The sequence below is a fragment of the Bubalus bubalis genome, chromosome 11 (assembly GCF_019923935.1).
Source record: "Bubalus bubalis isolate 160015118507 breed Murrah chromosome 11, NDDB_SH_1, whole genome shotgun sequence".
Taxonomy (NCBI): domain Eukaryota; kingdom Metazoa; phylum Chordata; class Mammalia; order Artiodactyla; family Bovidae; genus Bubalus; species Bubalus bubalis.
Window position 1 is genome coordinate 74,739,888 of NC_059167.1, and position 24,052 is coordinate 74,763,939.

Sequence of the window (24,052 nt, forward strand, 5' to 3'; positions counted from 1 at the left end):
TACTGTGTCCCTGGCAGTGTATTGATTGATATAATTGGTGTATAGAAATGTAAGTAGTAGCTTTAATGTTTGTAACCTTGGATCCTTGAGTTAATTCTTTTTCTTGTTATAGCCCACCACACCTTTGCCCTGTAGGAATGCAACTTTATCTAATGCTTTTGGAGGGTGGCGCCTGACTAATCACCTTTAGAGAAAAATAAGTTTTCTGAAGAAAGGGTCATAAAATGTTAACAGGCCTCCGGGCCAGAAGATGATGCAAATCACCTAAACTTTTGCATATGATAAGTTTGCAGGAAGAAAGCCTGGCTTACCGCATGACTCTACCCCTTCCCCCATTATCCTCTATGCATAACTTAAGGTATAAAAACTACTTTGAAAAATAAAGTGTAGGCCTTGTTCACCAAAGCTTGGTCTCCCCATGTCGTTCTTTCTTTCACCTTCTGGCTGAATTATTCAGCCTCTTTTCTCCACTGAATTTTCTCACTGAGCTACCCTTATTCTATTACTCTTTTTATCCTTAATTAACGTTTAATTAAGCTATTGTTTCCAGATCCTCGCCGACGCCGTCCCTGCTTCGAATTCCCTGGATCCACCGGGGCTGGACCCCGACACCTCTGCAACTCCAATACCATCACTGCTGTGGTGTATTAACTACTAAATCCTTGTTGAATTATTTGCCCTCAGGCATGTCATTTAACACTTCAGAGCTTCAATTCCCTTATTATGAAATAAGAGAACTTGATCAGATATGGAGGATTTTTTTGAGCAATACAACCTTCACAAACAAAAGCAGAATCCTAGAGACACTGAATATGTGGACTTTCTCAGCATGAGGGGAAGAGAATGACTTCTGGGTACTCAAGTAGATGGGAACATAAAACTGATGGATGGGATTTTATGTCACATCAGTGAATATGACGTTGAATTTTAAAATCCTGAAAACTGCAGCTTATATGGATCTGCTGACACAACCTCAACCACACCAGCAAATGCACTCCCATAATCAGGTTGTTATGGCAACAAGAATACTTGGGTTAAAAAGAGGAAGAGAATATGTGTGCGTGCGTCTCAGATTGTTGCCACTCTTATTATTTGAAATGTTTTTGCACATAATCTCAATCTAATTCTCCGCTTAGTATACAACAAGCCTCTTGTTCATGTTTCAGGATAAACAAGGAAAATAAAATGAGCTTCATAAAACTGATTCTTCTGGAGGGGTTCAAAGACCACTGAGCCAATACCTATCCCCAGCACACCTCCTCTCCAAAACCTCCCTGATCTCTCCAGCTAAAACTGTCTCCTCTTGCGTGCGAGCCCCATTTTACTGACTATTCCACAGCCACTTTAGTAACTATCACACTACGGACAACACTGTTTGTCTCGATGCTTGTCCTCCCCCGCCCCCCTCTGTGTCAGCTGCCTGGAAACAGTTTATCCTCAGTGACCTTTACCTATCCAGCCTAGATTGCTTCAGATATTTTAGGTGCTAAACTGTTCAAAGACTAAAATATCAATCCTATCAAATGATAAACATGAAATCTCTACAGAAGATGTTTGTACTTTATCCAACATATTTCTCATAAAACATTTCACTTCTGTTATTACTCATGAGAATTTGTTTTACAAGAGAAAACTGACAAGCAAAAGGTATGTCTCATAGAAAGAACTATAGGCTGGGATTCCGATTCTTAAGGTTCTACTGCTCTACCAAGTCTACTTTCAACCAGCTGCAACATCTGCATCTTTGGGTAAATGCCAACCTCTCAGATGCTCAGCATTTTTATCTAGAAAATGAGGTGTCTGGATCATCTGAGGACAGCCCTTTCTGCCAATGAGCCAGAGTGACCAAGAAACCAAAAAACAGAGAAATCTGGACATGTCAAAACTCATTCATAGAAGATTTTTTAAAAATTATTCTCAACCAAGTAAGGGTAAGGATGGAAATATGCAGGGGCATATTACCTCCTACAGTGGCTTTTTTCAAACCACACCCTGTACAGAAAGCCTGATATGTCAATTTCTTTCTTACCTCCCTGGAATACCTGCAAGGAGAGAAGTTATGATGAGTGTGTATTACACGTAAATAGTGCAGACAAGAAAAATCAAAAGTGAGGTTAGAAGTCATCATTTAAGACAGAGAAAAAGGCCTATTTACAAAGATTACATGTAAGAGTATGTTGACTCACACATAAAAAGTATTTAAGAAGGTAAAACACCGATCCACAGCCCAGACTGTTCAACATTTCTCTTCTGATCTTCCTCTTCCCAAACCTGCTCCCCAGGGAGCTTCCCTGGTTTCAGCAAATGGCATCCCCATCCAGCTACTCAAAACAGAATATTGAGCATTCACAACTCCATCACTTCACTCTCCATCACTCAATTCATCAGCAAGTTCTATCTTTCATATTCCAAAATATTTCTTTAATCTGTCCACTTCTTTTCTTTTCCACTGTTATTACCTGAGTCTGAGGAACTGTGATGGACTGAATGTGTGTCCCCAGATCCATATGTTGAATTCCTAATCCTCAAAATGACGACACTAGGGTGTGGGGCCTTTGGGGAGTAATAAGGTTCAGATGCGGTCACAAGAGTAGCACTCCCAGGAAGGGATTAGTGCTCTTATTAGAAGAGACAACAGAGCTTCCTCTCTTGGCTATATGAGGATACAGCAAGAAGGAACCCATATGCAAGGTGGAAAGAGGCCCTCACCAGAACCTGTCCATGCTGGCATCCTAAATTTGGACTTTCCTGTCTCTGAAACAGTGAGAAACAAATGTCTGTTGATTAAGACACTAGTCCATGCATAGAGAAAATCTAAATATCCACTGAATGGATCTGAATGGATAAAGAACATGTGGTAACTATATACAAAAGGGTATTATACTCAGCCATAAAAAAAAAAAAAAAAAGAATGAAATAATGCCATTTGCAGCAACACGGGTGGACTTAGAGATCATCATACTAAGTGAAGTAAGTCAGAGAGAGAGAGACAAATATCATACGATATCACTTATATATGATATAAATGAGCCTACCTATGGAACAGAAACAGACTCACAGACACAGAAAACAAACTTGTGGTTGCCAAGCAGGAGAGAGGGTGAGGAAGGGATGGGTTGGGAATTTGGGATTAGCTGATGCAAACCATCACATAGAGAATAGATAGACAACACTATATTCAATACCCTGTGTTAAACCACAATGAAAAAGAATCCTTAAAAAGAATGTGTGTGTATAAACATATATAAAACTGAATCACTTTGTTATATAGCAGGAACCAACACAACATTGTACATCAACTATATTTCAGTAACACATACTTGTGAGCTACAGAAGATGTATTAAACTTCGATTAAGTATTTCTAATAAATAAGACACCAATCTATGGTATTTTGTTACAGCAGCCCACGCCAAGATAGCAAGCAACATATTTTGCCTAGATCATCACAATCATCTCCTTACTAGTCTACCGATCTCTTAATTTCTTACCATGCCACATGGGACTCAGAGAGCTTTAAAAACACAGCAAATCATGGAATGCCCCCTCTTAAAACCTTTCTGTAACTCTCCCCTTATCTTCAGGCATATCATCACATAGTTGTTATCAATATTACTTTCACCTATTCATGCCCACACTAAAATGGATCTACCATTTCTCACTCATAGAGCTCCACTCTAGAATTTATCTCTAATAGCTTTATATACTACTACCTAATCTCGAGGCTTTTCTCTTATTCTCTGTGTTTCCAATAATCTATTAAAATGTTAAATGAAACCTATCTCAGCTCCTAGAAAATTCCCAAAGCTTCTCCATTCCAAGAATTGATGTCTATCTCTATACAGGTCTCTCACCAGCTCAGACAATTGGGCTATCCACTTAAACATCTCAAAAATTATATATTTAGCTATTTACTAAGGTTTTAAAAATAGATTTTAAGGTATACACTTTGTCAAATCTTTTAAAATCTAAAATATAACCCCCTGTTTCTACTCATCCATTTAGTTATTTATTTCTAAAATCAAGCTACCTTTTTCTTCAATTGTTCATCTAAGTATTCAAGGATTCCACACTTTTAAAAATAGATCTACTATCCAGAAAGTTACTAATCTATTATTTTCAGAATTCCCTCTGGAACCTCTGATACAGATAAAAAACTAACAAATAGCCAGGTTTTTTATACCACCACTGTTTATGTAGAAATTTTTAGTGCTTTCCAAATTTCACCCTTAATTTCTTTTAAAACTCACAATTGCCATTTACTTCAAAATATTTATCCACATAAAAACTCCTATGAAATAGAGTTATCATTAAGCTGATAATGACTGCATCAAAATTTTGGCCTTCCTACTCTGGAATGGATAGCACTGAAAATAAAAACTCCAGTTAAATAGATCATTTGAAAGAACACTATAACTTACTGTGTAAAATAGGTGATTAAACTATCTCTGAAGTTCTTCCAATACAAAAATTAAATTAAGCCCCATAATCACAATAAGTGCTGGTGTTTATTGAGCATTTCCAATCTATGTGGCAGGTGCTATGCTGGGTACTCTTCATGGATCACTCAGAATAAGACTGTAAGCATGAAACTAGGAAATCACCCCTAACATATAAGAAATGCAAATGGGACACAGATCCTTCCTTAAAAACATGTCTGTAGTATAAAGCAAAACGGAAATGGAAGACCCTGAACTGTGGGGATTACCTTGTTCCCCAAAATTGGGGAAGCTGACTCCTATCTGAAGTGATTCCCTAAAGACTAGATGCCTAGAGCCACTGAGACAAACAAAAATAAAATAAAATAACAGAGACTATCCAAATAATCTTGTTTGCCCCAGAGAATGGGTTCCCTGCCAGACTGATAAAGCTGCACTTCGGGGCTTTCACTATCAGAGAAAGTAAAAGTGATTTCACAATAGATGAAGAGCTACAGAGTTTAAGAATATTCATAGAGCTTTGATAAACCTGGAAATCTGAAGGGCCCTAGTAACTGGGATCTAAAAATATATGGATTTCCCTGGTGACTCAGTGATAAATAATCTGCCTGCCAATACAGGAGACGTGGGTTCAATCCCTGGTTTGGGAAGATCCCCTGGAGAAGAAAATGGCAACCCACTCCAGTATTCTTACCTGGGAAATCCCATGGACAGAAGAGTGTGGCAGGCTGCAGTCCATGGGGTGGCAAAAGAGTCAGACCAACTTAGCAACTAAACAACAATAAAAAGGATATCATGTGGCCATGCCTAACATTAGTTTTGTGATCATGCGCTCACTTTAGTGTCCCACTAGGCTGCAGGGTTCTTAAGGGCAGAGGCCTTACCTTTTTTTGTTTGTTTGTTTTAATCTACCCCTGAAAATAGCCTAGTCTGAGACCTGGAACATTAAAAGCACTTAATATTTAATGAGAAATACTAGTAAATGACATCCCCAGGAATGTATCTACCCCATTCACTGGGGTGAGCCTGGTAAAACCAGCCTTCTGAAGTGTGGTCTGGAGACCTCTAGTGGCTGTCTGCAGGTCCCCTGCAGAACCTCTAGTTCTGAGACCTCTAGTGGTCGTCTGCAGAACTCAAAATCTGAAGGACAGATGGGATGGAAAAGATCAAATGCCAGCACACAGGTTAAATCCAAGATAAGAGAAACAAATGAGTGCTATGGTAATAAACTAAAGAAGTTTAAAAGTAAAACAAAAAACTAATCCAAATAAGATAAAATTTCGATTAGTTTTATCTGAATGTGATACATATGAAGGACTGTTTTCTATCAATTTTATTGTAAAGGATAAGTCCATAGCACCACACTGTTTAAAATTTTTTAATTAAAATGTAACTGACTGGTATTCTGAAACATACTACTATTTGAGAGCCTATAAAAGAATAAAATGAGCAATTTTAGAAAGAAAAAAAACCACCCCTTTTAAAATGCTAAGCATGGAAGCTAGAAAGGAAACATTCCTTCTATATTAAATCCGCTGTGCTTCTCTCAACGACAGTCCAGCTCTTAGGGTCATCTGCTGGATCATCTGGGATCTCAGAGAAACTGCAGACCTCATTTTGATAGTGTTGATCATGCCACTCTCAGAATTATACTAGGAGTCTCACATATAAAGAAAAAGGCTCTACTATCTTTTTCCTAATGTTAGGTAGTTAGAACAGGAAAAAGGAGTCCAAAATGGTGGTGGCTAAAAGACAAAGAAAGGAAAAGCCCACGTAAACGGAACAAAAGAAAATCTGAGGACCAGAGAACCTCAGGTGAAACAAACAGCCCTCCTGGCTAGCCCAATTGACATAAGGCAGGCTCAGGGGGAGGAGAAAAAAACACATAAAAAGGAGAGACAAAATGGGACACTGCTCTTCCTTTGGATCAGCCCTCCCTCATACCTTGAGGATGTATTTTCCTCTGCTTGCCAAATAAAATGGAGCTGTTAACACTGGTCCACGGTTCCATATCTTTGCTTCGGCGAGACAGAACCAAGGAAATTACACACTCCCCCGACACTGAGTAAGGCATCTTACTCGGTTCATACCGCAGTTCAACATATTACTAAGCTAAGTCACTTCAGTCGTGTCCGACTCTGTGCGACCCCATAGACGGCAGCCCACCAGGCTCCCCCGTCCCTGGGATTCTCCAGGCAAAAAACCCCACTAGAGTGGGTTGCCATTTCCGTCTCCAATGCATGGAAGTGAAAAGTGAAAGTGAAGTCGCTCAGTCGTGTCTGACCCTCAGAGACCCCATGGACTGCAGCCTACCAGGCTCCTCCGTCTATGGGATTTTCCAGGCAGGAGTACTGGAGTGGGATGCCATTGCCTTCTCCCAACATATTACTAGCTGTGTCAAATTGAGCAAGTTACTTAACTTCTCTGTATCTCAGTTTCATCCTTTGTACAACAGGATTGATAACAGCCTGCTCCAAAGCTACAAAAAGTAGATGTATTATACACACAGAGAATATAGAGTTGTATCGTGTAACTAGGAAGGAATCAAACATTTGTTAATTTTTACAATTAATGGGTGAAAGTGATACAGAATGACCCAAGTAGGCCAACAAAAATTTGATGTCTTTAATAAGAGCAACTGGAAAAAAAAAAAAAAAAAAGGATATTTATTTTAGAAAGAACTTGTGGGATTCCAGAACACTCTTAAAATGCAACTTTTTTCTTTATTAACTGAAAATAATCACATTCAACTGAGATTAAAGATAAGTAGTTGCCACAGAAGAAGTTCTGAAACACAAATCCGAAACATGTCTAAGGACTGGAGAACATAAAGAAGGGATTATCTTTTACTTTTTCTTTATAAAAGCAGTTATAATTTTGCAAAGACTCAAAAACAGCTGTTAAGCATACTTCTTGGTATGGACCAAACATTCTTGCAAGAAAGAACTTTGTGGGGAAAAATCATTTATTGTATTATACATGAAACTCTTTTATAAATCCATAAAGACCAGGAAACATCTGAAGTTCTTTACTCAGTTTTATAGTAGAAATGGGTGAGTTTAGATTAACTTAGAGAATAAAGGGAGTTGCAAAATGGGAGATGGGAGTTGAAATGTCTGAACAAAGGAAAACTGAGCTTTATCGTGTGCATCAAAGAGAACATAAAAGTCCTTGAGACTTTCCCTCCACTTCCTGTGAGGGTGGGGAGAATAAGCCATACACCCAACCAACTGCTCAACCCATGAGATCTTTGAACAATAGTATTCACAGAGACAAAGCCTTTCTTCCAAGCAGGAAGTCCATCCTACAAAAAAGCAGTTTTTTTGGCTCATCTTTTTCTATTCAGTTTATGTACATAAAATGGTCCTAGTCATTAACTACTTACCAAACTTTCACATATGTAGATAATAAACACATATACTCCTTGCCCAGCAAGATTTAAGGGACAAGGCATAATTTCAGAATATGAAGAAATGCTACACAAAGTGACCAAACAGTCATGTGACAGGAGATAGAGCCAGGGTGCACCACCGTGGACATCTTGGGAGAGCAGGACTCTACAGCCCTCCAGAGATATGGGAGCATGGTCCTTACACCGGCTCTGAATCCGGGTATAATTTCCATCCGTGCCGTTTTAATGGCTCCCCATATTTCACCTTCCCATTCTCATTTATCCAGCCAACCAGGAAGATGGAAAGGGAGAGAAAGAATCTGGATGAAAATGAAGAAAAAAATCTCAACAGCAAAGAACACAGCACACAAGTTATTTGACAACCTCATATTATTGCACTCCTAGAAAAGTTAAATAGGCAGCCAAATGCTCTGGTTTTTCAGAAAGGAACTGGGAGTTAAATCTAATTGGAAAATAAAAATTCATAGGAAAAAAATGTATTACTGGGAAATAATTTTACAATTGGCAAAATTATATTATCTTATGGATATTATATAATTATACAGTATTATAGTCATTTGTCCACAGGTACACAATGACATCTCTCTTTTTAGATCATCACAGAACTTTAAGACACATTTAATTGCTCAATTGAAAGTGGCTCAATAATCAATGGCTTTAAATTGGAGTGTTTATTAAAGCAATGTTCTATTGTGTTTGACAAAGTAAACCAGCAAGATGGTCTTTCTCTGCAATAAAGCAAAAGTAACTGGAATGCGCTTGACTGAATATGCCTAGCCCTGAAGGTAGGCTCCATAGTTTGGGCAGAATCCTAAACTACATACTCCAGAACAAGTCAAAACCAAAACTTACAGAAAGCAATGAACCTAACCAATGGCCAATCATTACCATACAAAATTATATCCCTTTTTTAGTATCATGCATAATGTTAGATAGAAAAATATTCAAGAAACATGTTCTCTTCTACGGATATTCATATTATGAATGTGTCTAGGACACAAAACTAAATTTTATCTCCTTCTCATATGTGATCATCTAAGACAGTGTTTAAAATTCTAATGCTTAACAACTAAATATACTGTGTAGGCTATACCTAGAGCCTAATTAAAAAAAGAATCTATGGAAAGAGACAGTTTCTGAGACATGAGAAGTTTTAAACAGGCTGCATATTGTTGTTCAGTCGGTAAGTCGTGTCTGACTCTTTGCAACCCCATGGACTACAGCACACCAGGCTTCCCTGTCCTTCACTACCTTCCTGAGTTTGCTCAAACTCATGTCCGTTGAGTCGGTGATGGCATCCAACCATCTCATACTCTGTCATCCCCTTTTCCTCCCTCCTTCAATCTTTCCCAGCATCAGGGTCTTTCCCAGTGAGTCAGCTCTTTGCATCAGGTGGCCAAAGTATTGGAGCTTCAGCTTCAGCATCAGTCCTTCCAGTGAATATTCAGGGTTGATTTCATTTAAGATTGACAGGTTTGATCTCCTTGCAGTCCAAAGGACTCTCAAGAATCTTCCCCAGCACCACAGTTGGAAAGTATCAATTCTTTGGCACTGGATATTATATGACCCCAAACAATTATTAACAAGTACTCCTTTGTTAATTATTGTTAATTATTATTAAGCATGATAATGGCACAGTGGTCCTGTGAGAAAGCGTTCACGCTTTAAAAATATACCTACTGTTTACGGAAAGTCCCAAAGTGGAAAATTTCCATAAACTGTATCTTTTGCCTTTTCTGAAGACAAAACTGGGGGACACAACCTTACGTTACCAGCATGGACTTGGGTTAGATATAAGAAAGAATTTCCTGACAAACGAATGAGAGATATTGGATCATAAAATGAGTGACCAAGAAAGAACAGATTTGAAATAAACTAGTTGGCAGGGGTCATGCATATATAACTTATATATACTAAAGTACACAGGGGTGAAATGAGATTTACTTTAAAATATCTCAGCTAAGGAAAAGAAAAAAGCTAAATAAAGCTAAAGTGGCAAAAATCCTAAAAAAATTTTTTTTTTTACCTGAACTATAATTGCTTTAAATATTGTGTTATTTTCTGCCGTACGACAACGTGAATCGGCTACATGTATACATATCTCCCCTCTCTCTCTTAGCCTCCCACTCCGGCACTCCCCATCCCACCCTCTAGGTCATCACAGAGCACCGAGCTGAGCTCCCTGTGCTTTACAGCAGCTTCCCACTAGCTATTTATTTTACACACATGAGTGTATATATGTCAATGCTACTCGCTCAGTTTATCTTACCATCTCCTCCCCCGCACTGTGCTAATGTGGCAAAAAAAATCTTCATAATTATTAAATCTGAGTAGTAGGTTTATGGACATTCATAGATTATTTTTCATCATTTAGTATAAGTTTGAAATTTTCATAATACTTTTTAAAAATATTTGAAAACATCCTATTGCCCAGAAAGTCTCCTAAAGGGACTCTATGAACAAGAAAGAAAAAAAAAAAATTCTTGTGATATGTTAAAAGTGAAGTAAAAATTATGAAATTGACATTTTAGATCTATTAATTTATACAACTACTCAAAATTCCATCTAACTTAAGAACATCGTAAAAGGAAAACTCTGCTAAATTTTTATGTCAAGCGATGCTTTATTCCAAAGCAACAAAATGCATGTGCCTAAAACACATCTAAAAACATAAAAATATATATTTCAAAAAGCAGCTTTTTCTCTGCTTTCCCTCGGATTTATGTCTGAATACAGCTGACAATTTTTTTTTACACATCTTTCACAAAAAACAGCCTTTTTACTGCTATAATTTTTTTAAACTCACAATATACTTTTCTATCTCAAAGACTCTTTAAAAATTATTTTCCTTCTTTAGGGAAAGCTATATCATGTGTAAATAGCTCAGCAAAATCCCAGCAAATAATGCAGAGGTAAAACACAAATTACTTTCTTCCAGCCAAAAGGACTAACAGAGAAAAATGAACATTTTCAAAAGCATTTTGGAGACTTATTCCAGCTACCTCTGTGCTCAGCTCTCTTTTTCCTCCCCAAATACGTCACTTAACTGTCTGTCAAAACAACTCTTGCCCACTCTACCTGATCACATTCCAAAGCTGCAGCTTTTCCTGATGCACTTCTCAATGACAAGCTGCTCAAACAGAGAGCACCTATTTAACCGAATGTGATCCTCTGCTCCTTCCTTCTTTCCTTTCAGGGCACACTGCTGTCCATCAGGAGAAGTAATTAATGGGTTTATTATGTATGAAAGCGTCAGCCCATCAGTTTGTTGTCTGGTTTGAATAGCTCATATCAGCTCTTCATTCATGCCAAGCGTGCTCACTGTCCGGAGATTATGACAAAGCCGTACCTCCTTTTGGATTTTTTCCTCACTACTCACAGAACAGTGGACCAGAACTGCGTGTTACAGAAACATGAGAGGAACAGAAGAAATCCCTCCATCCTCTGCAGAAAGGAAGCTCATGGACTGAAAAGTTGATAAAGGGAAAAACATGGAAAGCAAGAGAATGCAAGACAACAACATCCATGTTTCTGATCCAGACAATTTTTTTTAAGGCAAATTGATTCGGAAGCAAGTGTAATTCTGAAATATGAACAGAACTTTTGCAGAAGGTAAAATGTGTATAGAAAGACTCAGGATTTTCCAATTGATGAGACAGTCAATGAATTTTTAATAAGTTCTGGACACTCACGTTGTCTGTGGTCAGACCAAAGGCTGTTATCAGAGAAAGGCAAAATTTACCCTTCTGGTTCTAGCATCCTATCCAGAAGGAATCTTCATCTACTGCATGCCATCCTAACTAATGCTAGAGGATTACCAGGAACACAGATACAGAGACCGACAGGAAAGAAAACGCGGTGGTAAAAGGAAACACAAAAGGAGGTAGAGAAGGCATTTCAGGTACCGAAGCTTACTATTTTCAGCCAGAGTTCAAATGACTGAGCTTCAAGCACACCACTGCCAGGTAAGATTTAATTTTATAACATTACTCTGTGTCTCAGCCACTGAAAGCAAACCTGCTGCTGAGTGAGCCAGTAGCTTTGACTTCCACGCGAGCCTCTCTTAAGCTCTGTGCACATTTAAGCCTTGTAAGGTAAACGCTTGTTTTTACTTATGCTGCGTAAACTAATCATCCATAACTAGCTAAGAAAATACTCCAAAATTCCATTCATTTTTTTCCAATAAATTTGTCCCATCTTTGTCTTCATTTTTAAAAGCCCAATTTTGGTATATTTAATAGCTTGAAAAAAAATGCCTGAAGAAAGCCCTACACGGGGCATAAGAGACATTCCAAATTGCTATTTACCAAACATACTTAAATGTCACTTGTAGAACAAAGAAAACATAGTGTGTTTTTAAAGTCATTTCTAGTGAAGCAAAAGAACAAAGCTCAATGACTGATTTTTATCATTAGCCAAAAAAAAAAAAAAACCACACACACACACACACACATCTGTGATGTCATTCTCATTCACACTCAAGAAAAACAATCTCTAGTAAACTAAGATATAGCACTTTAGTAGAATATCCTAAGGTTCTGGACATATTATCATTACATTTATAAATGAAGACTTTTTTTGATTTAACTACAGAGCAAAAAAAATGTCTGATGTCTTAATACCTCAAAAGCTTTAACTCAGATCAAATGGTCCAAACTGTACAATGCAAAGAACTACCAAAACCAAAGAATTTTAAAGGGTACAGTGCCTTTTAGAAATTTCCTAGAAATCACTCCACAATGAGACTTTAAGACTGTCTTATGTTTTAAAAAAGAAAAGGGTTTGTCAGAATTTGAATTCCTTAGATTTTTAGCAAAAGTTCAACCATATTAGTTAACTTCAATAGGAAAAGTTCAAAGTTTAATCCTTTCATAAAGAAGCCCTATAAGGGACTTCCCTGGGGGTCCAGTGGCTGAGACTCTGAGCTCCCAGTGCAGGGGGCCCAGGTTCGATCCCTGGTCAGAGCTAGATCCCACATGCTACAACTAATACCCAGAGCAGCCAAATAAATACAAATTAAAAAAAAAAAGAAGCCCTATAAATAATATGCTTCTATTATCTTAGAAGACAGAAGAGAAACAACAAAAGCCACTAAAGAGATCTTCTGATATATAAGGAAATTTATCTAAAGTAATTATTCAGTACTTGCCTAGTACAGTCAAACGTGAAATTATTCCACGTCACTGAATTCTTTCCTTATTTCAAATTTTAGTTAATAGAGTCAATTACATGACCCCATCACTCTTTTCAAGACAGTCTATAAATAACCTTAAATATCCTAAGTCTTTTGCATTGGTATTCATTACAGAAATCCACCCATCATTTTCCAGTAATGGAAAGCAGCAATTCAGATATAAGCATAATAGTGTAGTGTACCAATTCACTGCTGAGAAGAATGTTTACTTAAAAATTTCAAAATGCTTACTTATTTTAGTATATCAACCCTAACTGACACAGAATTAAAGTATTGTTTTCTAACTCCACTGAGATGCACCTGAACCCTTAAGAATTCTTTTCTTTTTCCTCATTATGATATATTTTGTAAACTGACATGCTTTGAAAATATGCATATATTTTTAAGTTAAAAAATAATATTGTAATCCAATTAAAGAATTGCTTAAGTAACTTAGAGAAAAACAGGAGAGTAACAATATTAGGCTCAAACAATTTGCTTTCAATAAATAGAACTGAAGAGAGTATAAAATTCCATTCCTTAAGTCTTCTGGATTTTATGTACTCACTACGGTACAAAGAAACCCCTGTCTCACCAGTCTGGGGACTCTGTTTCTGTGGTTTATCTTCTAAAGAAGATGGATAGACAAACCCACCTTCCCTTTACCCTGGTTAGCATCAGTCCCAATAAATCCTCATTTTTCTTTCCCATCTAAATTGATGTTTCTCTAAAACTCATTCTGAATAATGATTATTGAGATTTAAATAACAGCTTTCAAAAACCTCATTTCAAAAAACAATTTATTTCAAATTATTTCAATATATAGTTTCTTCTTCATTTTATGTGAAAAGGTAAAGAATAAAATCATTAGCTAATTTTTAACACATCATTTATCAAATGATTCAAGTGAAAATTGCTTCAACTTTAGCATCCCATGGTACAAATAGATAAGAGATTTTATGCTAGAAGATTTGGTTTGACACCTAAAGATTTCATTTGTTTATGGCACTTTTTGTGTTGTGTGTTGATAGATTTAGTAATGGAGATTTTTGAACGTGCTTGGGAAGTATTCAATGACTGTTTCTGTAATTTAGGATGCTTTTATGCACATATGCTATAAAAGTATTATATTATAAAAGTAATATTATTGTGTATTAATGGATTCTTTCATAGAAATAGAGCAAATATTTTGGCTACCATATCCTTGCACTGATATTTATCACCGCTTTTTTAGCTTCTGCTCTTTTTAAATCACCCAAAAGCTACACTTTTTATTTAAACCATGAAAGTATATAAGTAAGTGTATAGGTCAAAATAAAGTACATCCATTTAGTGTCTTTGCTGACTTTTTTTAGATATGTTATCTTTGTCTGAAATACAAGCCGCATGATTTTACACAGAAAATTAGAAATATTCCTGTAAGTCATTTTGGAGTGTTAATATTTAATGCAAAGGGCCTGGTACTACATAATATTTTTAATTCAATAAATATTTACTGATATCTATATTATTATAACTCCCCAATTTTCCTTAGAATTTGTGAAAGAATTTCCCTCATTCCAGTATCATGGAAAAGTTTTTCAAGCTTAATTCAACAGGGTATTCCAACTAGCTGGTATCTTTCTTCCTTGTCATGGTTAATTTTTCTTCATGAAATGACCAAATTTGAATAAGGCTGATGGTTCATCATGGAGATTCATCTCCTCTCCGGCTTCTTCCTGCTGAGAGAATCACCTTTGGTTTGTGGCATCACAATCTGAGCTGGGGAAGTGGCTTTGATAGCAAACCAATGATTATATCCTTTCAGTGTAAACGAGCTGCAAGAGATGTGAGCACTATCATTTCAAGCCCTGTCACAGAGGCTCAACAGAGACGCGGGGCAGGAGCCGAGCCAGGCAGAGAGGCCTGCCCTGCATGTGTCACTTCTACAGCGTCAACCATTAAAGACAAAAGTACCATGTCACAGTTTATTTGATTAATAATTCAAAGAAGGAACAAACATCATGTTAATAAAAATTCATAGATGATGATAAAAGGGGAGGAGGAAGTACCAGCGAACAACCAGGCAATAAAGAGGGACTGGGAGAGTGAGGGATGGACAGCCAATCCAACCCAGGTTCAAATATATATGGACACTGCTCAGGAAATGGCAAAAATTATCAATACACTCGAAATGGGAAAGAATCTCTCTCAATGAGAAATAGCCCCTAAATATAGGTTATAAAATGATCTGGTGACATAATTAATTAGTGTTAGACACATACACAGTACTGGGACACAGAGGTGAGAGAAGGAAGCTGGCAAAATCCTTTTAAGAAAACATGAATTCATAAAACAGGGAAACAAAGCTACTGTGTTCTATAAAAGTCTTCAACAAAAATTTGCAAAAAACTTATAAAAGTAATTTGGGAGTTAGAGTTCAACAAAGGAGACAAAATGAGTGCCCCTCTTACATACATGTAAACATTACACAGACCATCTCACCTCTTTGTATATTTTATGCAGTTTTAGCTGCAAAGGAGAGAGCAGAACTGCCAGTCCTTCCAGTGAACACATGTGCAGTTTATCCTTTGATTAGTTGCAGTAGCCGTAATTCAAAACATCACTTATGTCTTACTTAGCCTCCTAAACTGAGAGTCGACGTAAAGATTATGTGCAAAAAAAAACAACTACATGAATTCCTAGAGGCCAACCTGAAGACACATCTATAGTTACTTGGTTTGCTTAAAATGACGCTGTGTCAGAGAATTCCTAAAGCAATCTTCCAGTCCCATGCACTGTTAATTACCACCACTATGTTATTCAACAGTTGTTTGAAGATCCTGTCATCCTCCACTTTTCATATGGTACTGAAGGTATTAGTGAAATAGCTTGATAATCCAGTTTAAATATTACCACTTTTATAGACTCACAGTGTGATGCCACGCTGTTGTCATCGTCAGAACACATGGGCTTCCTATTTGCTGAGTATCATTATAGGAATGTAGCACTGAATAACATGCTCTTTGAGTAGCAAAAGTCAAAGCCAGCTTCCAATTCAGTTATCTTTATATACATACAGATATACGTAGCAGTTCAGTTCAGTCGCTCAGTCGTGTCCAACTCTTTGCGACCCCATGGACTGCACACGCCAGGCTTCCCCCAGAGCTTGCTCAAACTCATGTCCATCGAGTCAGTGATGCCATCCAACCATCTCATCCTCTGTCGTCCCCTTCTCCTCCCACCTTCAATCTCTCCCAGCATCAGGGTCTTTTCCAATGAGTGAGTTCTTCGCATAAGGTGGCCAAAGTATTGGAGTTTCAGCTTCAGCATCAGTCCTTCCAATGAATATTCAGGGCTGATTTCCTTTATGATTGACTGGTTTGATTTCCTTGCAGTGTCTAGCCAACAATCACACGTGTCATACCATATTATGGTCCAGGACTTCATCAACAGTCCAAAGGGCCCAAGAACTGACCTTACTATTAAAAGGTGATTACAGAGGAGCTGGGATAAGCATTTTGCAAAAGAAATTAAAGCAGTACTACCATCAGCTTGCTACTCAAAGATCAGAATGGGGAAGTGGCCTACCTACAAATGTTACGTTTATTCTGTGCTCTGTGTGAGGAATCCTCTATACAGGTATCTAGGTCTTCTGAGTTTGAGAGCCACTGTCATCTATCTGTTAAATCTATGCCAATAATGGTGATCTCATTCAAAGCAGGGACAAAGGCTGAAATCTATGTTGCATCTGATCCCCTCTGATAGAAATTAAGATAAGAAGAGTGTGGAAGCAGGCCAGCATCACTCAGAATTCACCAGCATATGTGTTGGGATGGAATCAGCCATAGTCTCTAGAGATGGGCAGGATAACCAGGCAGACGCATCCATTCGTCCTCAAGGAAATCTGTGGTTCGATGTTAGTATGCACAGCTTGAGGTTTTTAACTTTATCCCATCATTTTTTAGTAGGGTTGCATTCTTTCAAGCAAGATCTCAGATATGAAAGTGGATTTTCCCTTGCTGGGATGAGATAGAAAGCCTGGAGCTCTGTTAGCTAGCAAGTCCCCTTTGTCCCCCATTTCTCCTTGCTCTCCCCTCCCCACACTTCTCGGAAAGGCTCCTGAGGCGTATTTGCTGTATTTGTTCTGCCATCTAGAGGATCCACAAAAGCATTCCTCCTTATTTTAATACACATAGCTGAACCCATATAGAGATTGCCGAATGCCGAACACTGTTATCTAAAATTCCTGGAATGAGTTACATCAAGCCCTAGCCTTCGCTAGCCCAAACAGGCACGTGTTGCAAAACAGTGCTGGCTAGACATGCGGACTGCTGCTCAATTATTCTGTTGTCTCAACAGTGATCAAGCAACCAACAACAAGGAGTCAAATTACAAGTTGATAAACAAGGACTCAACATCTGTAATTGGGGCTAGGATATCCCAGAAGTAACGAAAGTGCACAAAATCTCAGAAAATTGTATCATTTGCAATCAAGAAGTAAGGCATGGAAATCAAAGAGTGATAATTTGTCACAAAAGGAGTTTAGCAATGAGTTGTTGGAAATCCAAGAAGCTTTCTTTATAATATTCTCTCATTTATAACGTTGTGCCAGACATTTCCGTTGCCTTCAGTTGACTCCAGGTTTGTGGGTTCTGTAATTTACTTTGAGAGTGAGATAGGGCTTAAGTATTCAAACTGCAAACAATACATAAGCAAGTGTTTTATCTAGCGGGACAAAGTGGATAAGAGCAGCCTCTTTTTTTCCAAGAGGAAATATCATTTTCCATCCCTCCATCCCTCCGCATTTCAACTATGGTGGCACACTGGTTATGTATAATTTACTCATTTCCACTCACTGACGATTTCCAGCACTATTTCCTGTTTACTACGGAATTCTCATAACTATTATTCCAAAATCTCAAATGATTCCTATTTGAAGCTAATCTTCTACACGAGCAATGTCTTCTTCCTCCCTAAAATGTTTTAAAATACTTTGAAATCTTTTCTTGATATTCCATTTTTAATATTTTACTTTGAATTACTTCAAACAGATGGCCAGCACCCATGTGCTTACCACCCAGCTTTAACAAGTATGAATTATTGACATCTTTGCATCATATTTTATGTTCCCTTCATAAATAGGTCTGTGAACAAAAACTCCAGCCGGCAATACAACTGCTTTCTCTAAGATAAGCATATTAGGAGCTAGTTATAATTCTACATCTTTATTTAGGTTTTTAAGTATGACAAGGATACTTAACTAGTTATTACAGAACTATCTTCATTACAACATTTTGAATAACTGTAAACATCAAGACAGAGACAAAGATTTTTTCTTAATTTATTGTACCCTTCCTATCTCAGACGACCAGATGAACTTCTGAAATAAATGTCCTAGACAACAGAATCATAGGCAGTTTCTTTTACCTCCCCACTGTGTCAGCTTCCTGTGGTGCAGTAATATCCTGGGTAGAAGTAAAATAATCAATATTACAGGGTCCCTGGGAAGGAAACCGACTCTCAACAGTGATTTCTTATGTAGAAAAGAGATGACCTCAACTTGTGGTCACAAAGGCATAAACTAGGTATGGTAAGGTTAATACTGTGTTTTTTTAAAAATGCATTTTTGGCTCAAGTTGGTACTAAAGAGATAGGAAGATTGAAAATATACATCTCCTCGCTTGAACAAAAATCAAGACACTCCCCCTTTTAGAAAGAAAATAAAACAAAAACCACAATAACCACATTTAAAGGGAATATAAAGGCTAGACTTCTTACAGGGAGACAAAGAAGCCTGCCTTCAGGATAACAATTGGGAGCGAGCTCCAATACTCTCACCTCTTAAAAAATACTGTTTCTCAAGAGGAAAGGTAGAGGGTGGGATAAATTAGGAGTTTGAGATTAACATATGCACACTACTATATATTAAATATTAGAAGCAACAGGACCTACTGTAGAGCTCAGGGAACTCTACTCAGTATTTTGTAATAATCTCTATGTGAAAAGAATCTGAAAAAGAACAGATATACATCTAACAGAATCACTTTGCTGTACACGTGGAACTAACACAACACTGGGAATCACTGCTCAAATATAAAATAAAGATTAAATATTAAAAAAAATACTGCTTCTCATACACTATTATTATAGAAAGATCCGATGTAATGTATCAACAAATGCTGGAGATGAGACAGTTTCAGACAAACCCTCCTTTCCTCACCACCTCCTGCCCCTACTCTCTCCTGCCTTTATCCACTAGCACGTCAAATACTGTACATCACAGCAAGTTCCAACTTTATACATTCACTTCATCTCTCATTAGGAGGCTCTAACAGCATACTTAAGAGTCAGGCTGTTGTATCCCAGCTGAGTGACTTCACCCAGCACAACGCATGTGTTCTCTCTCCTCAAGGACACTTTGAAAGAAAGGATGGTCCACGCACATTTTCCTTGATGCCCCTATAGCTCTGTGAGATTTTGAACCTTGAAACTCTCTATGAATGGAGAATCACAGGTGCTCTATTAAACTCTAAGTTTCCAATAATAAAATCTTCAGATAAGTTGAGTCCTCTCTGTTAAAGCAGCCAGGCTTCAATCAGAAAGACTCTGAAAATTCACTGCTCCTGTTTAAAACTACAAATGAACTAGTCCAAAAAATGGGGGATCAGAGTAGATGATGAGAGAAGAAAATCTTCTCTCTGGGTAGAGATCCGATATAGATAGATTGGTCCTTCTGATCAAAGTGGCTCTTATGTATTACTACCATTTCCTGAAAAACCTCAGAACACATTGTAGTATTAGAATATGGTAAATCTATTGCAGACAGAGGAATTTTTTTTTAAAGGGAAAGAAATACATTTTTTTTAAATGGGGAAAAAAGTGAAAATTAAACTGCACAAATCGGTCCTTAAAGGATCTGAGAAAAACAGAAATCAGTCTCAGTTTTTTTCCTTTCCTACAGTTCCTCCACCCAAGAAACACGAGAAGGATATAAACCACCAACATGGAAACCAGGTAGTAGTAATATTCGCCTTCACACTGAAGTCCCAGGTCTAATGAAAGCAGACATGGAAAACTGACACAGGAGAAAGATGTGTGCTCGTATCAGGCAGGAGTAGAGAGAAGGGGTAGCAGAACAAGACAGCCCCAAATCAGACAACAGACGGGACTTTTTTGGCTTATGTGGTATCCCAAGTTTCTTTTTCATCCCATATGAATGTTTGGGAAAGTTTATATACTTGAAAATATTGTGTAATGGTAGTTCTTAAATCTCTATTCTCTGGTTTTCAAAACAACTCACTTTTTCACTATGATTTTGAGTGTTAAAAAAAAAAAAGAGAGCATAAGAATAATAGGGGCAAAGGCTCATGATATTCTGGTTGAATTCGTACTATTTTTTTTAATGACCCCCTAGTAAACTAGTATGGCTCATAGCAACCAGACACAGTAGAGACGAGGCACAAGAAAATCAAACAGGTAGAGATGAAGATACATTGCTTTAAAGTCACATCAGGAACAGCAAATTCTCTAGGAATTATACTGTATAGCTGACAGACATGCATACTCCTACACAACTGGATTTAATAATATCTTTTTGTTAGCAGCTTACCTTTCAAGTACCAGTGCACAGAGAATGTCTTAACTTGACAAGACCTCACCCAGCAGCCTGCTCTAAAATGATTTCACTTTACCTGTTGTTTTTCTTATGTTAGAGTGTCCTAGCATGGTGCCTCACATGAACGCTCCAAATGGACTGCCTCTCAAGCAACGCTCCCTCTCATTTCTCCAACTGTGGCCCAATGGTCATATATGATATGAGCACAAAATATGAATACAAAATATGCAAGGATGGGCTTCCTGGGAGAGGTACCTCAAGAGCAGGCAAAGCATAAACGAGTACCTAAAAACCTTGGCCAAGTACTTAAATGGGAAAGAAAAGAAAGAGTCACAGAGAAAAAAAGAGGCAGAGGTGTAAAGGTAAAATGTGTGCCTCAGAGTGTCCTATTTCTCATTAGCTATATAAGAAAAAAGCCCCAGAATCACTTCCTGCTCTCAGCAGAGGTATAGACAAGTCCATGAGCTGTTCTCAAATTCCATTTACATCATATGCAAATTAAAACATTAAGAATATGATGAAAACTACTAATGTGCCATATCATTCTTACTTCAAAATGTAAGGGAAAAGACTGTTGTTTAGTCACTAAGTCATAACTAACTTTTTTGTGACCCCTGTACTGTAGCCCTCCAGGCTCCTCTGTCCATGAAATTTCCTAGGCAAGAATACTGGAGTGTGTTGTCATTTCCTTCTCCAGGGGATTTTCCCAAGCCAGGGATAGAACCCTCATCTCCTACATTGCAGGCGGATTCTTTACCACTGAGTCACCAGGGAAGACCAAGGGAAAAGATACAGCTCTCATTAAGATAACTCGTCTACCCTAAAAATGACATCATGACAGCTTCCAATCAAAACTCAAAAAAGACAAACCTGGGATTCAGAAATGCTTTGCAAATAAGTACGCTCTCACTTAAAAACAGGGATCACCAAGTTGCAAAAATGTTCAATGGTCTACTGAGGTTACAGTAGACCAGTTTATGTATGAATATTACAATCAACTTTTTCTATGACTCCTCTAAGCTCTGGCAACAATCCCTTTGGATTTTCTCTCAAAATTATGGTAAGATGTCTAAATAAGAAATCCAAAAGGATAATGTGAAAAATATTAGCAATAATGATGCCTTGTCAATTTTCCTAATGAATCAAATGAATTTCATTTACACATACACAGCACATGGGTTAACATAATTATCTTCTTGCTTGAGTTGATAATTATCAGCAGTCAAGAAACTCATTTCCATATCAAAGCTCCAGACTACCTCTGTCATAATAAGTCAGATAGTTGAAATAAATCCCTATTTAGTTTTCCATATTTTTCAGTATAAATGAAACAAATAGCAGGTAATAAGAGCAATGTTTCCATTCTCATGACCAGATAAAAAGGCACCAAGCTATCCAACAAAGCTAACTTTTTAAAAGTAGCTAAAAGTTTTGTTTTGCCTTTTCTTTTTTTTTATTACGGTGTGGGGCAGGGGCACAGAATATAACTATTCCCAGATCATGAAATGACTCGATTTCTATCAGATCAGATCAGTCGCTCAGTCGTGTCCGACTCTTTGCGACCCCATGAATCGCAGCACGCCAGGCCTCCCTGTCCATCACCAACTCCTGGAGTTCACCCAGACTCACGTCCATCGAGTCAGTGATGCCATCCAGCCATCTCATCCTCTGTCGTCCCCTTCTCCTCCCGCCCCCAATCCCTCCCAGCATCAGAGTCTTTTCCAATGAGTCAACTCTTCACATGAGGTGGCCAAAGTACTGGAGTTTCAGCTTTAGCATCACTCCTTCCAAAGAAATCCCAGGGCTGATCTCCTTCAGAATGGACTGGTTGGATCTCCTTGCAGTCCAAGGGACTCTCAAGAGTCTTCTGCAACACCACAGTTCAAAAGCATCAATTCTTCAGTGCTCAGCCTTCTTCACAGTCCAACTCTCACATCCATACATGACCACAGGAAAAACCATAGCCTTGACTAGACTTGACTTTGTTGGCAAAGTAATGTCTCTGCTTTTGTATATGCTGTCTAGGTTGGCCATAACTTTCCTTCCAAGGAGTAAGCGTCATTTAATTTCATGGCTGCAGTCACCATCTGCAGTGATTTTGGAGCCCCCAAAAATAAAGTCTGACACTGTTTCCACTGTTTCCCCATCTATTTTCCATGAAGTGATGGGACCGGATGCCATGATCTTCGTTTTCTGAATGTTGAGCTTTAAGCCAACTTTTTCACTCTCCACCTTCACTTTCATCAAGAGGCTTTTTAGTTCCTCTTCACTTTCTGCCATAAGGGTGGTGTCATCTGCATATCTGAGGTTATTGATATTTCTCCTGGCAACCTTGATTCCAGTTTGTGTTTCTTCCAGTCCAGCGTTTCTCATGATGTACTCTGCATATAAGTTAAATAAACAGGGTGACAATATACAGCCTTGAAGTACTCCTTTTCCTATTTGGAACCAGTCTGTTGTTCCATGTCCAGTTCTAACTGTTGATTTCTATACAATATACTAAAAAGGGCCTGAACGCAGAGTCAGAAGGTAGGAGTTCAATAAAGAACAGTGATGGGTTTTGGAATCAAGCTGACAGGTAATTACATTGCAGTTCCATCATGTAATAGTTATGTGACATTAGGCAAATTAACTTCTTGAGTTTAATTTGTCACATCTGTAAAATGGTCTAATACCAACCCTGCAGGGTTATCTTGAAGTTAAATAGAATATTGTATACAAAGTACCAAATACCTAGCCAGGTGCTCTACAAATAATTATTTTAACACATTTGTTTATGTGTATACCTTATCTAGGGCTTCCAGGATTGTGCCAGTGGCAAAGAACCTGCTGCCAATGCAGCAGACATAAGAGACACAGGTTTGATCCCTGGGTGGGAAGATTCCCTGGAGGAAGGCATGGCAACTCACTCCAATATTCTTGCCTGGAGAATCCCATGGACAGAGGAGCCTAGCAGGCTACAGTCCATGAAGTCACAAAGAGTCAGACACGACTGAAGCAACTTAGCGCACACACACACACCGCATCTACCTCCTTGACCTCAAATTAAGGCAGTTATTGTTACTCAACATAAGTTAGTATGAAATAGCCCCAATACATTTCACAGCAATGTTGCCTTTTCCATTGCAAATTCCTGGTACCCCCTCTTACCCAATCCCTACTCTGATGACACCAAGAATGAGAAATGCTGTGCTCTGCAAAGAAAAAAATAAATGAAAGTATTTCTGACAATAGCTCATCACTAAAATTATTCTGGAGCAAAGCAGTAACCTGCTTAAAAGACCAAATTTCAGTCTAATGGTCAGATTCAATATGATGGACTGCTGTTAAATCATCACTGCCAAATTGTATTCATATTTTTCTTAAGATCTTACAAATTTTTTTAAATGCTGTAAGTCCTTTCCCATATCTAGCACTGTATCAAATACTACTA

General features: G+C 37.9%; 2 protein-coding genes and 1 pseudogene across 4 annotated transcripts in view; 2 read left to right on the forward strand and 1 right to left on the reverse strand.

Annotated features, from left to right (window-relative positions):
* Positions 1-24,052, reverse strand: part of AVEN (apoptosis and caspase activation inhibitor) — a 193,393-nt gene that overhangs the window by 115,225 nt on the left and 54,116 nt on the right. The gene's annotated exons all lie outside the window — the stretch shown is intronic.
* LOC112587950 overlaps positions 1-24,052 on the forward strand; it is a 93,853-nt pseudogene that overhangs the window by 62,808 nt on the left and 6,993 nt on the right.
* CHRM5 (cholinergic receptor muscarinic 5) overlaps positions 11,674-24,052 on the forward strand; it is an 86,317-nt gene continuing 73,938 nt past the window's right edge. The window contains exons 1-2 of one of the 2 annotated variants that reach the window (XR_006542925.2): positions 11,674-11,814; positions 19,966-20,091. The gene's annotated coding sequence lies outside the window, so the exon portion shown is untranslated. Of the gene's footprint in view, positions 11,815-19,965; positions 20,092-24,052 lie in introns of those variants that run through there. The other variant, XM_025295976.3, reaches the window with a different exon arrangement.